The sequence below is a fragment of the Rutilus rutilus genome, assembly GCF_951802725.1.
Source record: "Rutilus rutilus genome assembly, chromosome: 18".
NCBI lineage: Eukaryota > Metazoa > Chordata > Actinopteri > Cypriniformes > Leuciscidae > Rutilus > Rutilus rutilus.
In genome coordinates, this window is record NC_140231.1 from 24,037,081 (window position 1) to 24,055,148 (window position 18,068).

Consider the following 18,068-nt stretch of genomic DNA (forward strand, 5'->3'; position numbering starts at 1 on the left):
GGAACCTTTCTTTTCTCTTTCTATGTCCCCGAGGGGAGTTATTTTGGTGTAACACCTCACTCCGGTTCCGGGTGTAGCGGAGATATTGCGCAAACTAATTACAGCTGATGCACGACAGGTGTGAGGGAGAGAGAGGAGCGGTGTTTGCACAGGCTTTCCGCTTCACAGGAGGAGGATAAAAGAGCCATTCGAAGTCGAGTTGAGGTGGAGGTTGGAACTGGTAAAGGTCAATCGGTGTTCAGTTGATCAGTTGTATGGCTGGGTCTCAGTCGTTGTGTTTTGGGGTAGAAGATCTCCGGTTTGGACGCTTACATTGGACGCTGTCATCCTGGAAATTCGTGTAAGTGAGGAACTGCCATTTGAGTCTGTCGTTTGGAGCTGCTTGTGGAAAATTACTGGATTGAATTGTTGCTTGGATCTGCGCTGGAAGAGGAAAAGAGAAAGATAAGTGAACTAAATTACATCGTTGAATCAAATGTAAAGCTTGAAACAAAGACTGTGAATGTGAAACTTACTATTGAGGAGGACATCTGTTTCAGATGCGCTGGAGAGAATGGAGAGTTGAATATTCCCATTGAAATGCATGGACGAAGCGAGTTTTCTGATCAGCCCTACTGTGTGTGAGTGATTCGCAGTTGTTTGCCTTACCTGATGCACGCTGAATTAATGCTGTGGATTTGTAGTGGACACGAGTGCTGTGTGCTATGCTGAGAAGAGTCTCCCAACGCCTGCTTTCATTCTTGTGAAATGATCTACTTGTCCTCATCCAAAATTCGGAACGATGCAACTGAACTGGTGAAGTAATGCTTTGTATTATCCTCTCTTCCACTGAGTATTGTTGTGAAGTAATCCCTTATTGAAGGCTCCTGTTAACTCTCTCTCTCTCTGAAATTACAAGTCTCGTGAAGAACCGTATGGTTGTGGAAAAGTCTGAACCGTTATACTTAGTGATGGAGCCCTGAAGATGTATAACATCGCTGATAAAGTCGCAATTTCCTTTTTATGTCTTGACGAGAGAAACTGCTGTTGAGAGAAGAAACCTCACCTGTTACCTACCGTCTGAGTCCTGCAGATGTGCAGCAACGCTGTGAAGTGAGTTTTAAAGTCACAATTTCCCTTTTATGTCCTGACGAGAGAATCTGCTGATAAGAGAAGAAACCTTACCTGTTACCTACCGCCTGAGTCCTGCAGATGTGCAGCAACGCTGTGAAGTGAGTTTTAAAGTCACAATTTCCCTCTCACGTCCTGTTAAGAGAATCTGCTGATAAGAGAAGAAACTTTACCTGTTACCTACCGCCTGAGTCCTGCAGATGTGCAGCAACGCTGTGAAGTGAGTTTTAAAGTCACAATTCCCCTCTCACGTCCTGTTAAGAGAATCTGCTGTTAAGAGAAGAAACCTTACCTGTTACCTACCGCCTGAGTCCTGCAGATGTGCAGCAACGCTGTGAAGTGAGTTTTAAAGTCACAATTTCCCTCTCACGTCCTGTTAAGAGAATCTGCTGTTAAGAGAAGAAACCTTACCTGTTACCTACCGCCTGAGTCCTGCAGATGTGCAGCAACGCTGTGAAGTGAGTTTTAAAGTCACAATTTCCCTCTCACGTCCTGTTAAGAGAATCTGCTGTTAAGAGAAGAAACCTTACCTGTTACCTACCGCCTGAGTCCTGCAGATGTGCAGCAACGCTGTGAAGTGAGTTTTAAAGTCACAATTCCCCTCTCACGTCCTGTTAAGAGAATCTGCTGTTGAAGAAGTAAACATTACTTGTTACTTATCGTTTGAGTCCTGCAGACGTGCAGCAACGCCGTGGAGTAAGCCTTCCTAGCCACTATCGTTCCATTGTGCCCCGAAGACAGTGGAAAATCGTTTCAGCGGCTACTCCGGTCCAATAGCTCGAGAAGACAGGAGTTGCTCATTCTTTCTTCAAGTTGATTATTATTCAATAAAGATTGTTACCTTTGAACTAAATTACCTGCTTCCTCTTTTGTCCATCTGTTGCGTGCCTGTGGTGTTGGCTCCTCACGGTGGTGTCTGGAGTCAGGGGCGGCTGGTCATCCGAGTCCGCCCCGGCCTGCACCGGTGACAAAATTAAAGTAACAGAGATTGTTTTGGCTTTATAGCAGCTCTAGAATGAAGTTATTGTCCAGCTAAAGTTAGTTTTGATTGATTCACTTCCGTCGCAACGATCATTAGTTATTAACTTAGGGGCCGCTAACACGACACCGTTTTATCAGAAAACTCTTAAGACTTGTAGGGTTAGAATAAGTTGACATGTAGTTGCAAAGTTACTTATGGTCAGTAGAATGTCTGTTAGGAGAGCATCACAATAAAGAGTTAACAAACTAAGCAGACAGTCTACTAATACTCTAATGAGAGTTAGTTGACATGTAGTAGCAAAGTTACTTATAGTCAACAGAATGTTCAAAAGGGACCATAAAAATAAAGTGTTACCCACATTTTAATACAAATACAAAACAGAAATAGTGATGACTCATCCTGCACTACACAGATTTTTGTCCAATCAAATGCTTTCTAGACTCGGAAACCGATCGAACTCGGTCATTCATGAAGGACATCTCAATTCTCTAATTGCACTGCAAGGAGGCGAGGAATAAGGAACGAGGAAGTTCCTGAGGAGTCATGAGTGAGAATACATGGTGTATTCTTCCCTCTCATCCTAAGGGGGTGAAGCTAAGATGCGAGGAAAGGAAGCAAGGGAAGGAAACGAGAATGCTCAAATAAGAAATGAGAAGCACCCATGATTCATGACTGTGATGTAATTAAAGCCTGTTGGCTACACTGTAAAAAAAAAAAAAAAGATTGTAATTTTAACTGTAAAAGCCTGTAAAAATGTGACAGTAAAAACCTGTTAATGGGTTAACAGTAATCCCTTATATACGGGGTGAAAACGACTGGATTTTTAAATGTATTTTTAAAAGGGGGCGCTTTAGATTCTGTATTTCCCTGTTTCAGTAAGAAATACACTAAAAAACATCACAAGAAACAAAACTGCACTTGTCAAGCCATTTTATTGTTGCATTTTGTTTCTTACACTCTTTAAACAACCGTCTGAAGATCCTCTTGGTAATGTCAACATTCAGACATCAATATGATGCAAGCAGAATGGGGTGGGATGAGAGAAGAGAGGAGAAAACACATCCTTACCTTATCTCCCAAGCTTGAGACACAGTAAGACTGTATCTCATATTTTCATCTTTGTTTCTCATCCTTTCTTTGATTTGTGATATTTCTTCTTCAGACCATTCTCTGCGATTGGTCTCCAGAGGGAAAGAGAGAGAGAGAGAGAGACTGTGACTGAAAATTGGTATCTTTCCAGATGCATTGAAGAAGATAAATGACAAAAAATCATTTTGTGTCTAATTTAGACTACATATGGTTTATAGAGAATGGAGAAATAATTTCTAAGACGCTATTCCCCACAGCACTGTTCTCTGTCAGTGGTTGGCTCTTTTGATAATAAAGAGTTATTTATGTCTAATCAGAACTCTTCATCTAAAATGAAATTGTCTATTAGTATGTACTTCTCAGGGACATGCACACTTAAACGAGATTCAAACATTGGCTTTCAATAAAACTTTGTGCTTGTTTACATTGGAAAAAATTACTGAATATTATTGTTACTGAAACTGCCATATATTGCTAAATAAATTCTCAGAAAGCAAGTCTGAGGAGACGTGATGCCTAGAGGAATGTTTACATCACTAAGTTCAATTCACATCTTTTTAATTTTGTCCATTGGTGTTTGCCTCATCTTTTGGGCCTTTTGGATTTTGAATTAATTTGAAAAATGCTTCGACCTTGATTGATTTGAGAAGTTCACCCAAAAGCCAGGCTCAGACTATGGATTTTGTAAAATGTTAACCGATTATGAAATCTGGTTGCATCACACACATAAGAAGAATATTCACAGATTTTCCTCTTTAAAATCCCAAACCTGCACACACTACAAGATTTGAAAATCGTGACCCGATTACAAGATATTCTTAAGATTATCATGCCAGATTTAGCACCTCACGTGATCTCACGGGGAAACAGATGGATACTGTGACATTATATGAGGAGACATTATACAGGCAGTCATGTTATTACCAAATTTCGACTAGCCGTTCCTCCATCTCCGTTGTCCACTGGACCTGTACAGCTGCTTGTTGTTTCGCGGTCGCCATTTCAAAAGTTCTGTCACTTCTGTCTCCTTGTAGACTTGTCTCTCATTGGCTATTGTGGAAGTACTGACGTAATCATAGTCGTAATCATCCTGATTTAAAATCCTAAATATCAATATTTGACTGATGTTTGATATTGTCGGGGTGGCCCCGATGTTTCCACAAGCAGATCGGGAGGTTAAAGATTTGATCTGTAAACGCCTCACATTACCAGATAATCTGGGCTGAACATCGGAACCAACCAATGGCCTGGACACGATTTTTTTTTTTTCAGAATGTCGGGAGGGGTAAATCAGGCAAAAAAATCTGCCTGAAACTCCTATAGTCTGAGCCCGGCTAAAGACATCCCAAGAGATTTGAGGGCACGCCACTCAGCATGTGATTTGAATCAGCAGCATGTGTATTCCCGTGAAACCCACCGTCTCAACCTGCTCATGAGGCTTATTTGAATTTGAATGTCTTATCAGGGCCATGCTCCTTCTTACAGACCTAAAAGCATCTCTTTTTCAAGAAAGATTAGAGCTGAGGATTACTGAGAATCAGAAATAGCTTGTGTGATCCAGCTCCACGCAAAACGTGAGCAAAATCATGAAACATGAATATCTTGACCTTGAATCATGGTTCTTTTCTAAGAAACCTTGAACTTTTCTTTCTATATGCCGTGTTCAAAATACAGGAGGGCTAGAGGGACCTGAGACCCCATAGCTAGCTTTATACTTATCATTGCATCAGTAGGTCAACATATCCATTATATTTTAGTGAGATTAGTGATTAATTCACCTATCAACATCAATCAACATTTATTAATATTGCACATTTAAGTTGACCAAAGTGCTTTCCACTCCCAAAATTACCAAAACAGACACATAAACCTAAGACACAATACTCATAACTATTCGGTGTCCATACACTTAAGTTATATGCAACGGAGAACAATGTAAAATCTAATTAGTTAGACTTACTTAAAAAAAGCATGCAAACCGATTGCCTTAAAAAAAAAAAAGTAAAGTAAAGTAAAATAGGAATAGTATGTGGTACTGACAAATGCATAGTTAGTATAGTTCACTTTCACAAGAGTTCTAGTAACTAAAAAAGAACTGTAGAGAGTACTTGATAATTTACTTTAAATAAAATATAATTGTTACCATTGTTGTGTTTTGAATGAAAATGTTGAAGTCTGTGTGACTCGAGCATGATCAATTGCAAGATTGTCACAAATATAGAGGGATTATATTATATATACCCAGTTAAAAGTTTCACAAGGTGTTTAGGACATAAGTGTTAGCAACAAAATTATAAGAGATCATTAATTTACATGAAATATAGTTATGTTATTCATTATTCATACATACATACATAACTTCTCTTCCTTTGAGCCCTAATTTCTTGTTGCATGATCGCTGCATCAATGGGAAGAGAATTACAATAGAATAAATGAAGTTCCAAGTGCCCAACTAAAGTGAACACTAATTTTAAAAAACATTTTAGGAAAATCAACATCAATTTATGAAGTCAGCTTATGTAATGTTCTCAAATGTTTCAGTTGTATTGACAATTCAACATTCAAGATGACTTTGGGAAATTAGTGAATGCAAAAAAATAACTGCAGAAGTGGAGGAAATCTATGAAAAGTCCATTAAGAATTTCCCCGCCTCAAAAACCGCAAACCAATCAATTAATCTTAACTTGGGTTTTCTGAGTAAACAAAGCATAGTATGTGAATAGTACAGATTACTCGATTTTTACAATTAAGTTAAGACATTAAGTAAAGTTAACTAAAAAGTGTTAGTTAGTTAGAATCACTGTTGGATTTTACAGTGTAGAGATGCGATTTCAACATAGATTTAAAACATTCAAATGAGTAACAGGATCTGATATGTGAGGGAGGCTATTCCAGAGGTGTGTCGCTACCACTGAGAAGGCACAATCTTTCGCTCTTGCACAATATTCCGTGTTTTTTTTTTTTTTTTTTTTTATGCAGCCTTGGTGTGCAAAAGAGGATAATATCCAATTATTCCTAACTTTGAAAGTGTTTGTATTATTGTTGTTTCTTGGCTTTTCTTGGTTGTTTCTTACAGTTTAAGTACCTGTAGAGAAAATGAATGAGAAGAATACATGGGAAATGATGTCACTGTTGTCGGAACTGTGACTATTCGGTTGTTTATTCTAGGACAGAAACTTGTGTTCTAAATGCATTTGTTTATGCAACCATTTTTGTCTGGTTGGTTTCTGTTTCAGTGTCGCTTGGCTTTGTTGTACTGTTGTTATGTCACCAGTCCAGTCTATCATAAATCATGAATTTCACTTTGAATTGCCATCAGCCTGTATGGGTGATGTTCATATTTGCTTAGTCAGCTATGCAGTATGCGACCTGTTTATCTTTGGTTATGACACACGTTTATTACCTTTTTATGAAACATCCTCCTAGCCTCTGTTTACCGTTAGCTAATATCCCATCTGTCTCTCTAAAATGAGTTTCTGTCTACTGTGAGGAAAAAGCTGTCAGCTCAGATTGTGTAATTATATTAAAGTGTTTTGAAATAAAGTTTGGTATTATGTAACTTACCATAGAACATATTTTCTCTATCAGAACAGCAACTGCATGTGGCAGAACAATCAATGACAAGTTTGTCCTTGAGATTTCGATTTTTTATGAGTAAAAATGATACAGTAACAACAGACCTACACCAAGGCAGAGAAAACCAAGGACAAAAAGCTTATCACTTATCAAAGTTGTCGGGCATTGCTATGCAAATAGGTATATTGAGGCTTTTGACGCTTTTTGAATTGAACAATCAACAATGGAAGTGAATTTAGACTGTTTCTACCCAGACTGTGTCATGGAAACAAACAGGCCACCTTACTAGAAGGCTACATCGTTTAAAGCAAAATTGCAGTATAGCATCTGGCGCCTAAAGCCTAACCAATTATTTAAAAACAATAGATACAATCAATCTATTCTATCAATAGATAGAATGTTAAATACATTCAACAATCTGATTTAATGTGTGCTTCAGAGTCTAAACTACTGTACTTTTGAATTATGAAGCTGGCGGATATGCCATCGAATACCATTACCATAAACCTGATAAATGGGGTTGACCTACAGTGGTAATTGCCTATTAATGTAGGACATGGATGTTTTTAATATTAGGCTTAAAGCATAAGAGAAGATTCCTCCATTGGGAAAAGCCATTGAACAAAAAATGTGTTCAGAATGATTTGCCCTTAACTTCCAACTTGTGCAGGTCAAAGAGGATTTTCCTTTCTGAAATCACTTGGACGCCTCAGTGGACCTTAAATTTTGTTCAACCACATGGAACCTATAGGTTTAGTTTGGTCTTGATTCTTTACAAAAAATATGGTCTTTAGCTTTGGTCAGCTTCACAGAGAAAAAAAGGCCCCATGTAATTTCCAACCTATTCAGTTTAGATTTGTGTGTGGGAACAGTGGAATTGTTTTATAGGAGGCTCTGACTTTTGACTTTTTGACTTTTGACTTTTGACTTTTTGAGGATTACTGAGAATCAGAAATAGCTTGTGTGATCCAGCTCCACGCAAAACGTGAGCAAAATCATGAAACATGAATATCTTGACCTTGAATCATGGTTCTTTTCTAAGAAACCTTGAACTTTTCTTTCTATATGCCGTGTTCAAAATACAGGAGGGCTAGAGGGACCTGAGACCCCATAGCTAGCTTTATACTTATCATTGCATCAGTAGGTCAACATATCCATTATATTTTAGTGAGATTAGTGATTAATTCACCTATCAACATCAATCAACATTTATTAATATTGCACATTTAAGTTGACCAAAGTGCTTTCCACTCCCAAAATTACCAAAACAGACACATAAACCTAAGACACAATACTCATAACTATTCGGTGTCCATACACTTAAGTTATATGCAACGGAGAACAATGTAAAATCTAATTAGTTAGACTTACTTAAAAAAAGCATGCAAACCGATTGCCTTAAAAAAAAAAAAGTAAAGTAAAGTAAAATAGGAATAGTATGTGGTACTGACAAATGCATAGTTAGTATAGTTCACTTTCACAAGAGTTCTAGTAACTAAAAAAGAACTGTAGAGAGTACTTGATAATTTACTTTAAATAAAATATAATTGTTACCATTGTTGTGTTTTGAATGAAAATGTTGAAGTCTGTGTGACTCGAGCATGATCAATTGCAAGATTGTCACAAATATAGAGGGATTATATTATATATACCCAGTTAAAAGTTTCACAAGGTGTTTAGGACATAAGTGTTAGCAACAAAATTATAAGAGATCATTAATTTACATGAAATATAGTTATGTTATTCATTATTCATACATACATACATAACTTCTCTTCCTTTGAGCCCTAATTTCTTGTTGCATGATCGCTGCATCAATGGGAAGAGAATTACAATAGAATAAATGAAGTTCCAAGTGCCCAACTAAAGTGAACACTAATTTTAAAAAACATTTTAGGAAAATCAACATCAATTTATGAAGTCAGCTTATGTAATGTTCTCAAATGTTTCAGTTGTATTGACAATTCAACATTCAAGATGACTTTGGGAAATTAGTGAATGCAAAAAAATAACTGCAGAAGTGGAGGAAATCTATGAAAAGTCCATTAAGAATTTCCCCGCCTCAAAAACCGCAAACCAATCAATTAATCTTAACTTGGGTTTTCTGAGTAAACAAAGCATAGTATGTGAATAGTACAGATTACTCGATTTTTACAATTAAGTTAAGACATTAAGTAAAGTTAACTAAAAAGTGTTAGTTAGTTAGAATCACTGTTGGATTTTACAGTGTAGAGATGCGATTTCAACATAGATTTAAAACATTCAAATGAGTAACAGGATCTGATATGTGAGGGAGGCTATTCCAGAGGTGTGTCGCTACCACTGAGAAGGCACAATCTTTCGCTCTTGCACAATATTCCGTGTTTTTTTTTTTTTTTTTTTTTATGCAGCCTTGGTGTGCAAAAGAGGATAATATCCAATTATTCCTAACTTTGAAAGTGTTTGTATTATTGTTGTTTCTTGGCTTTTCTTGGTTGTTTCTTACAGTTTAAGTACCTGTAGAGAAAATGAATGAGAAGAATACATGGGAAATGATGTCACTGTTGTCGGAACTGTGACTATTCGGTTGTTTATTCTAGGACAGAAACTTGTGTTCTAAATGCATTTGTTTATGCAACCATTTTTGTCTGGTTGGTTTCTGTTTCAGTGTCGCTTGGCTTTGTTGTACTGTTGTTATGTCACCAGTCCAGTCTATCATAAATCATGAATTTCACTTTGAATTGCCATCAGCCTGTATGGGTGATGTTCATATTTGCTTAGTCAGCTATGCAGTATGCGACCTGTTTATCTTTGGTTATGACACACGTTTATTACCTTTTTATGAAACATCCTCCTAGCCTCTGTTTACCGTTAGCTAATATCCCATCTGTCTCTCTAAAATGAGTTTCTGTCTACTGTGAGGAAAAAGCTGTCAGCTCAGATTGTGTAATTATATTAAAGTGTTTTGAAATAAAGTTTGGTATTATGTAACTTACCATAGAACATATTTTCTCTATCAGAACAGCAACTGCATGTGGCAGAACAATCAATGACAAGTTTGTCCTTGAGATTTCGATTTTTTATGAGTAAAAATGATACAGTAACAACAGACCTACACCAAGGCAGAGAAAACCAAGGACAAAAAGCTTATCACTTATCAAAGTTGTCGGGCATTGCTATGCAAATAGGTATATTGAGGCTTTTGACGCTTTTTGAATTGAACAATCAACAATGGAAGTGAATTTAGACTGTTTCTACCCAGACTGTGTCATGGAAACAAACAGGCCACCTTACTAGAAGGCTACATCGTTTAAAGCAAAATTGCAGTATAGCATCTGGCGCCTAAAGCCTAACCAATTATTTAAAAACAATAGATACAATCAATCTATTCTATCAATAGATAGAATGTTAAATACATTCAACAATCTGATTTAATGTGTGCTTCAGAGTCTAAACTACTGTACTTTTGAATTATGAAGCTGGCGGATATGCCATCGAATACCATTACCATAAACCTGATAAATGGGGTTGACCTACAGTGGTAATTGCCTATTAATGTAGGACATGGATGTTTTTAATATTAGGCTTAAAGCATAAGAGAAGATTCCTCCATTGGGAAAAGCCATTGAACAAAAAATGTGTTCAGAATGATTTGCCCTTAACTTCCAACTTGTGCAGGTCAAAGAGGATTTTCCTTTCTGAAATCACTTGGACGCCTCAGTGGACCTTAAATTTTGTTCAACCACATGGAACCTATAGGTTTAGTTTGGTCTTGATTCTTTACAAAAAATATGGTCTTTAGCTTTGGTCAGCTTCACAGAGAAAAAAAGGCCCCATGTAATTTCCAACCTATTCAGTTTAGATTTGTGTGTGGGAACAGTGGAATTGTTTTATAGGAGGCTCTGACTTTTGACCAACGAGTCAGAATAATGTTTTACTATATACATAAAGTAGACATTTTCCATGAAGGAGATGGAAAATGTGATTATTCTTTGTTTGTGAAACAAATAGTATTTGTTGATTTCATTACCAACTTTACCTTTTGTTTTGTTTCTGAAATGAGATTCCATTACTAATGCCTTCTATTGCTTGTAATGGAACCCGTCTTAAAGATTATGCAGCTCACACACTGAAAGGAGAGGGAAAAATCTAATAATTTGTTTTTTTGCCTTTCATTTGTGTAAATCAAGCACTCAATTTTCCAGAGTAGAGAAACAATCTAATTGAAAAAAGACTAGCAATCCCCCCTTTTCTTGTTTTCCCCATTAATTTCCCCCATAAATCTTAGCAATTAATAGGATGCATTACAGGTTGCTCCGGTGACTTATTCGCCCAATTCTACCAGGCCTTAGGGACAAATCAGTCTGACTGATGAGGAGCGAATAAAGTGTGTAGAGAAGGAAGCTTCATAAACCTTAGTCAGGGTAATGCCATATTTATTTATTTTTCCAATGAAAAAATTCCTGTCTGAAAATGTAATCTTAACCATCCGTACCCCTAAACCTAACCCTACCCATAAGTTACCCCTAAAATCATAGGGAAATGCTAGGCGAACAACACTGATGTAGAAGCACCTAACCCTGGTTGTAAGCCTAAACTTGACAAATACACTGGTTCATAACCAGAGGTCATAAACATAATAACCTTGAAAAAAGGTTAAATCTTGTTGGAATGCTTTTCTATAAAACCCAAATTAATTTTTAATTCTCTAGACATTTCTAAAGTAAAAGATTTACACCACCTAAAATCCTTAGGACTGAATATTTGTTGGAAGCTCAATCTGAATCTGCTGCTTTCTGCCCTATTACACTTACACTCACCTAAAGGATTATTAGGAACACCTGTTCAATTTCTCATTAATGCAATTATCTAATCAACCAATCACATGGCAGTTGCTTGAATGCATTTAGGGGTGTGGTCCTGGTCAAGACAATCTCCTGAACTCCAAACTGAATGTCAGAATGGGAAAGAAAGGTGATTTAAGCAATTTTGAGCGTGGCATGGTTGTTGGTGCCAGACGGGCCGGTCTGAGTATTTCACAATCTGCTCAGTTACTGGGATTTTCACACACAACCATTTCTAGGGTTTACAAAGAATGGTGTGAAAAGGGAAAAACATCCAGTATGCGGCAGTCCTGTGGGCGAAAGTGCCTTGTTGATGCTAGAGGTCAGAGGAGAATGGGCCGACTGATTCAAGCTGATAGAAGAGCAACCTTGACTGAAATAACCACTCGTTACAACTGAGGTATGCAGCAAAGCATTTGTGAAGCCACAACACGCACAACCTTGAGGCGGATGGGCTACAACAGCAGAAGACCCCACCGGGTACCACTCATCTCCACTACAAATAGGAAAAAGAGGCTACAATTTGCACGAGCTCACCAAAATTGGACAGTTGAAGACTGGAAAAATGTTGCCTGGTCTGATGAGTCTCGATTTCTGTTGAGACATTCAGATGGTAGAGTCAAAATTTGGCGTAAACAGAATGAGAACATGGATCCATCATGCCTTGTTACCACTGTGCAGGCTGGTGGTGGTGGTGTAATGGTGTGGGGGATGTTTTCTTGGCACACTTTAGGCCCCTTAGTGCCAATTGGGCATTGTTTAAATGCCACGGCCTACCTGAGCATTGTTTCTGACCATGTCCATCCCTTTATGACCACCATGTACCCATCCTCTGATGGCTACTTCCAGCAGGATAATGCACCATGTCACAAAGCTCGAATCATTTCAAATTGGTTTCTTGAACATGACAATGAGTTCACTGTACTAAAATGGCCCCCACAGTCACCAGATCTCAACCCAATAGAGCATCTTTGGGATGTGGTGGAACGGGAGCTTCGTGCCCTGGATGTGCATCCCACAAATCTCCATCAACTGCAAGATGCTATCCGATCAATATGGGCCAACATTTCTAAAGAATGCTTTCAGCACCTTGTTGAATCAATGCCACGTAGAGTTAAGGCAGTTCTGAAGGCAAAAGGGGGTCAAACACAGTATTAGTATGGTGTTCCTAATAATCATTTAGGTGAGTGTATGTTTATAAAATCAGACACTATTTCACACAATTTACAATGACTTTGTCTATATCTCATACTGAACTCACATGCAGCGATTAGGTTCATCAGACAAGAGAGAAGGGAACTTACAGTGCCTCACAACTGACTACACCACTTAAGTTTCATAGCTAGGAGATCCTAGAAATTGAAGCAAGAGGTTGTAAAATGCCCAAATGGCGAAATGAAGGCACAGGTTTTAAAAAAGGAAGATATGCACCGATATGCAGATCACAACATGCAAAAATACTTTGTACTGTTATCAGTGGCATCTTCAGTAAAAAAGAAAAAAAAAAACTTTATCAAAACACTTCAGACTATGTTTGGGGGTGGGACTATCTGTCTGACCAATAGTAGAACGAGGGTTAAGTTCTGGAAAGTTGTAAACCATATTTAAAATGTTTAAGCATAAAGTACAACAAAGAGACTATTAATTTACAAGTGTTTTACCATCAGGAAACTACTAAAAACCTCAACAAACAGTCAGGTCAATACAGAACCACATTAAATCAACTCATAAGAAGTTTATACCCACAGCACACAGAGTCATACTAACTCATTTCCAAACAGCATGAATGTTGTAAAGAGGCAAGGAGAACTCCCCCATAACTGAGTCGTATATTATTCACACTCAGAATAGTAATAAAAGCTATACTGTATATGCATCTGGGTATTATAAAGATAATTTGCATACTTTCCGTAGTATATATACTGCAGCAATAGCTTTAGTCACAGCATTGTTCTCCTCATTTGTAAGTCGCTTTGGACCAAAGCGTCTCAAATGATTAAATGTAAATGTAGCCGAATGGTTAAAGAGTGGTACTCTATTCATTTAAAGCAATACAGACTCATTGGAAAAATGTTCCTGTGGCAACATTTTTGCAAAATGCAAAATACGTACCAATACGAACATATCACTGCAGTTTCTAAAAGAAATGAACACTAGAGGCAGCAAAACAGCCAACACTTTTAATAGTTTTCACACACAATTAGGACTACAGGGGCAGATTATGGATTAATAAAGACTTATTTTCACGCGGCTCCTTGCACACTTATGTTATGACCTCAAAGCACTTTTTACCATAGTGCATGATTTGTAAATGAATATATTTTGCATCACTTTAACCAGCTCCATATGTTCAGTTTTACTTACTTATTAAGCTTGCTCGGTAGCTCAGCTGGTACAGAATTGTACTTGTGATGCGGAGAGTTTGGGTATGAACCCCGTTAAAGACGTTTCACGATATGAGTTCAAAAACAAGCTAAAATGCCATGTTTTTATGTAGGTGTACGTTATTTTAAAACGTGATGGAGCATTAATCTTTTAGCGCCACTCACCAGACATTTCAATTCAGAACTGCAGTTATACGTGCAAACTCCGACGTAATAAAACGTTGCCATATTCACGTTCATCTGTTCCGGAAATAACTAAACACGCTTTTATGGCCACTCACTGGACATTTCACTTTGAAACTGTCACGAAAAGTGCACGACGCAACGTATCTCGCAAAACGTATCTTTGCAAAAATGTTGCGACAGGTACGTTTTTCGAAACTGAGCCTGCATGGGCTGATTTAAAGCTGATGCTGATGTACCTCTTGATGGAAATAAATGTTGTGATGTTATTTCCATCAAGAGGTGCATACATTTTTGGTCAAGATCTTGAACTGACAATGCAAGAGGAAAGCACTCTGTAAAGTCTATTCCAGCACATCTCAAAGACTTTCAATGAATTTAAGGTCTGGACTCAGAGGTGCCAGTTCATGTGTGAGCTACACACTCCATCAATTAGGGTTAAAAGAACGGTTGACAAACATATAACATGCTATAAACATAATAATCACTCCAATAATGATCCAATCATAGACTCTTAAACATTTGCCTATTTAAATCCAAACAGCTACCTTTTTTTTTTTTTTGGCCAGGCAGTGTTTGTAGAAAGAGAGGAGTTTCACCCATGCTGCAGGACCTGATTTTAATTAAATTTATTTCTTCAAATGTGGACAGGAAATGTAAAGGGAAAAGTTAAAAGCCACAACAGGTAAACCACTATTTTGCAGAGTCATGCAGTGTGGATGGATTGAATGTTATTTGAAATGAGGCACAATGACATCTCTATAAAGGATGAGTCAGACATGTTCTGTGCTTCCCAGGATACAATTTAAGGAGTAGCTATATGTTTCTGTGAATTTATTATAAAAATGCAAGGGTTCTCAACCAATTCATATTGGAAATCAAGCAAGCGCCTCAACATGGCATCAAAAGTAAACACAAATGTTCTTCAATTTGAATGGTTTCTTGCTGACATCAGGCATTAGTTCAATGCACAATTCAATGGACCATATTTTCTTTTTGTGTCTGTATTATCTACATTTCATGGTCTGTTCATTACATCAAGCAACCCCTTTTATCCAATGTGACTTACAAAAAATCTCAATGTCCTTCTTTTTAAAAGCTAGACACTACCGGCAAAAGGTATAGAATAATTGAAATTATTCAGAAATCATTCTAATATGCTGATTTGCTGCTCAAGAAACGTTTCTGACAAAAAGATGAATAATGTCAATAATATTTAATAATATTAATGAGATTTATTATACTGTGAAATAAACTATTACAAACATTTGACTGGTATTGTATATTTATGTTTTTATTTTAATTTGTAGTGATCTTCCTTTTGTTGGTAGCGACCCAACAGTTGAGATTCCCGTTATTCGATCGATCCAAACTTTGTCTGACTATGTTTATTAAAAATGATTCCTGACACTAATATGTCAAGCTCATGGGTTTCTAAATAACATTTGAAAGGTTGAGGGGTTTCTCGTGCTGCATATTTATCTGAGTTCCTCACCACTAATGGTCCAAACTCATGCATTTAGTTTGTCACAAGCCATCTGTTCCTCGCTCTTACAGCTGGCCCATTTAAAGGCACACAGCATTCATAATTCATCAAAATTAGCACCAGTTAAAATCCTGCTGTTTCCTGAGCACTCATAATTTGTTTGCCTGCATGCTTTAGATCATTCAACCATTATCTCCATGTCCAATAATAACTAGAATGTTCTGGAAAATCTCCTTGAGTGTGGCAATACTGGGTCCTTGTTCTGTTCTGATGCAGTTTGGATGCCTTATGGTTGAGTATGCCAAGGCGAAAAGATTAATTATCATTCTGGCTTATTTACTAATGCTATTTTGATTTTCAACCCAGGTGTGAAGCTTACATATTTACACCTGGGACTTATGCAGATATGATAAGACTGACATTTCCATGGTAAACAACAGTTGGCAGAAAATAAAGACACACTGAAATATCTGTGCTAATGTGCTAATAATTGATTGCTGCTGCAGCCTGGGAAATGTTAATGTATAAAATGTGGATGTACACATGAATAAATCTGGGAATATTGCATTTAATGAAGCTCTTAGTATACTAATGCACCATATGGGAAACCTTTAATAAACAATCCGATTTTAAGCTTAATTTAATTAATGTAGGCCTTTCCTTTCCTTTCCTTTCCTTTCCTTTCCTTTCCTTTCCTTTCCTTTCCTTTCCTTTCCTTTCCTTTCCTTTCCTTTCCTTTCCTTTCCTTTCCTTTCCTTTCCTTTCCTTTCCTTTCCTTTCCTTTCAGAACCTGAACCCGAAAACACATAGCCTACATTAAATATTAGTGCATGAATGTTTTTGCTAATTTATTTAGATTTTTTTAACCCAAACCTTTGAAATTTTGCCTTACACATCTTTGATACAATAGCAGTCATTACCTGTCAATTTAAATGACATTTTAATGTAACTTAATTGAGTCACAAAGGCAGTTGTTAGATTTTTAACACCCACACTATACAACTATAATGCTGTTATGTGAAAAATTCCACAGTACATGACATGTAAAGATCTCTGTAATGTGATATATGCATATTACTCTTTTTCATATTATACATATTATTCTTACTTAATACACTATACATCCTAAAACAAGACATACTGTCAGATCATGAAGCACAGCCTTTAATAGTGATATAAGACTGTATTTAAACTCACAGCAAAATATGGAAAATACATCTTTTAAAAGAATGCACTTAAAACCCCAGAGAGACACTTTTATAGGCATAATGACATCAGTGAAATATACTAATGTATTACAATGCTCCATGGTATCCTCTACCATGCATTTGATTCTGTATGAGCATAGAAATGCCTTAATAGATCATGTCACAGACAATGCATGTGCTTTCTTGTGATGTTTGGCATATCTTTGATGTTTTCATCTGTATTGTTTCACCTTTTGACTGTTTCAAAAGGCAGGCAACTTAAAATGTTATCATTATTCATTCACCCTCATAGTATCACTTCAAAAGAAGATATTTTGAATAATGTCTCTATTATGCACTGTGATGAGAGAAAAAAAAAAATCTGAAATGTTAATTATAAAAAGTAGTGCTAAAATTCGTTTTAACTAATGATTGACTATTTTACCTAGGCTACATTTAATGCATGCTACCATATATTTATGCCTATTCCCCTGTATTATGATTCTAGTATGACATTCTGAGTGCATAATATGATAATCGAGTTCGCTGCCCATGAAGAGCGTTCCAAACAGTCACTAATGAGGTTCAATTTAAGTAGCTGCCTATGAAGGGAGCAAGGCAGCTTATAGCTTTCTTGAAACAGCATTAACATTTTTAAATGAAAGCTTAAGAGATCACAAAACTGGTCAAAGCGTGCATTTGAACCAATTTTTAAAAGCTTCTTGTAATATTTTTTACAAGCTGAGGGGTTTATCAAACATAGAGTACTCTGACCCCTGCAATTCTCCAACTCTCTCATAGATCTGAACAAGGGTAGGAGACAAAATTAACAGCTTGTGTTTGTAGTCATTAAGGCTCCTTATGCCGTATTTATTTATTTATTTATTGCTGAATTTTGTTTGAATAATCAGTGTTCTCATTAGCGAGGATCATAGTGGTAGCATCAGCTCATGATTAAATTGTAAGGATTGCATGAGCAGAACACAGACCCTAGGGTGTGTGGAGGACAAGGCCATTTGAGAAGCATTCTCTTCACCGAAGCCCATTATCACAAACACACCACATAGATCAAGGTATCGCAGTGTGTTAGAATAAGAAGGCCCAATATATTTCACAAATAAATTCTGTACTCCACCTCTCACAGTGTCTCTTCCCCCTTTGCTCTCATGTTTATTTGAATGTCAAGCCTTTCTTCAAGGATCACTGTGTGCCTTTCATGAAGAGATGTTCTGCTCCAAATCATACACT

At 37.0% G+C, this 18,068-nt stretch overlaps 1 long non-coding RNA gene across 1 annotated transcript; it reads left to right on the forward strand.

Annotated features, from left to right (window-relative positions):
* The first annotated feature begins 1,290 nt into the window (after positions 1–1,290).
* On the forward strand, positions 1,291–1,888 carry LOC311277787. The gene is made up of 2 exons (XR_014625325.1): positions 1,291–1,687; positions 1,779–1,888. It is a non-coding gene; the product is annotated as an uncharacterized lncRNA (long non-coding RNA).
* The last annotated feature ends 16,180 nt before the right edge of the window (positions 1,889–18,068 follow it).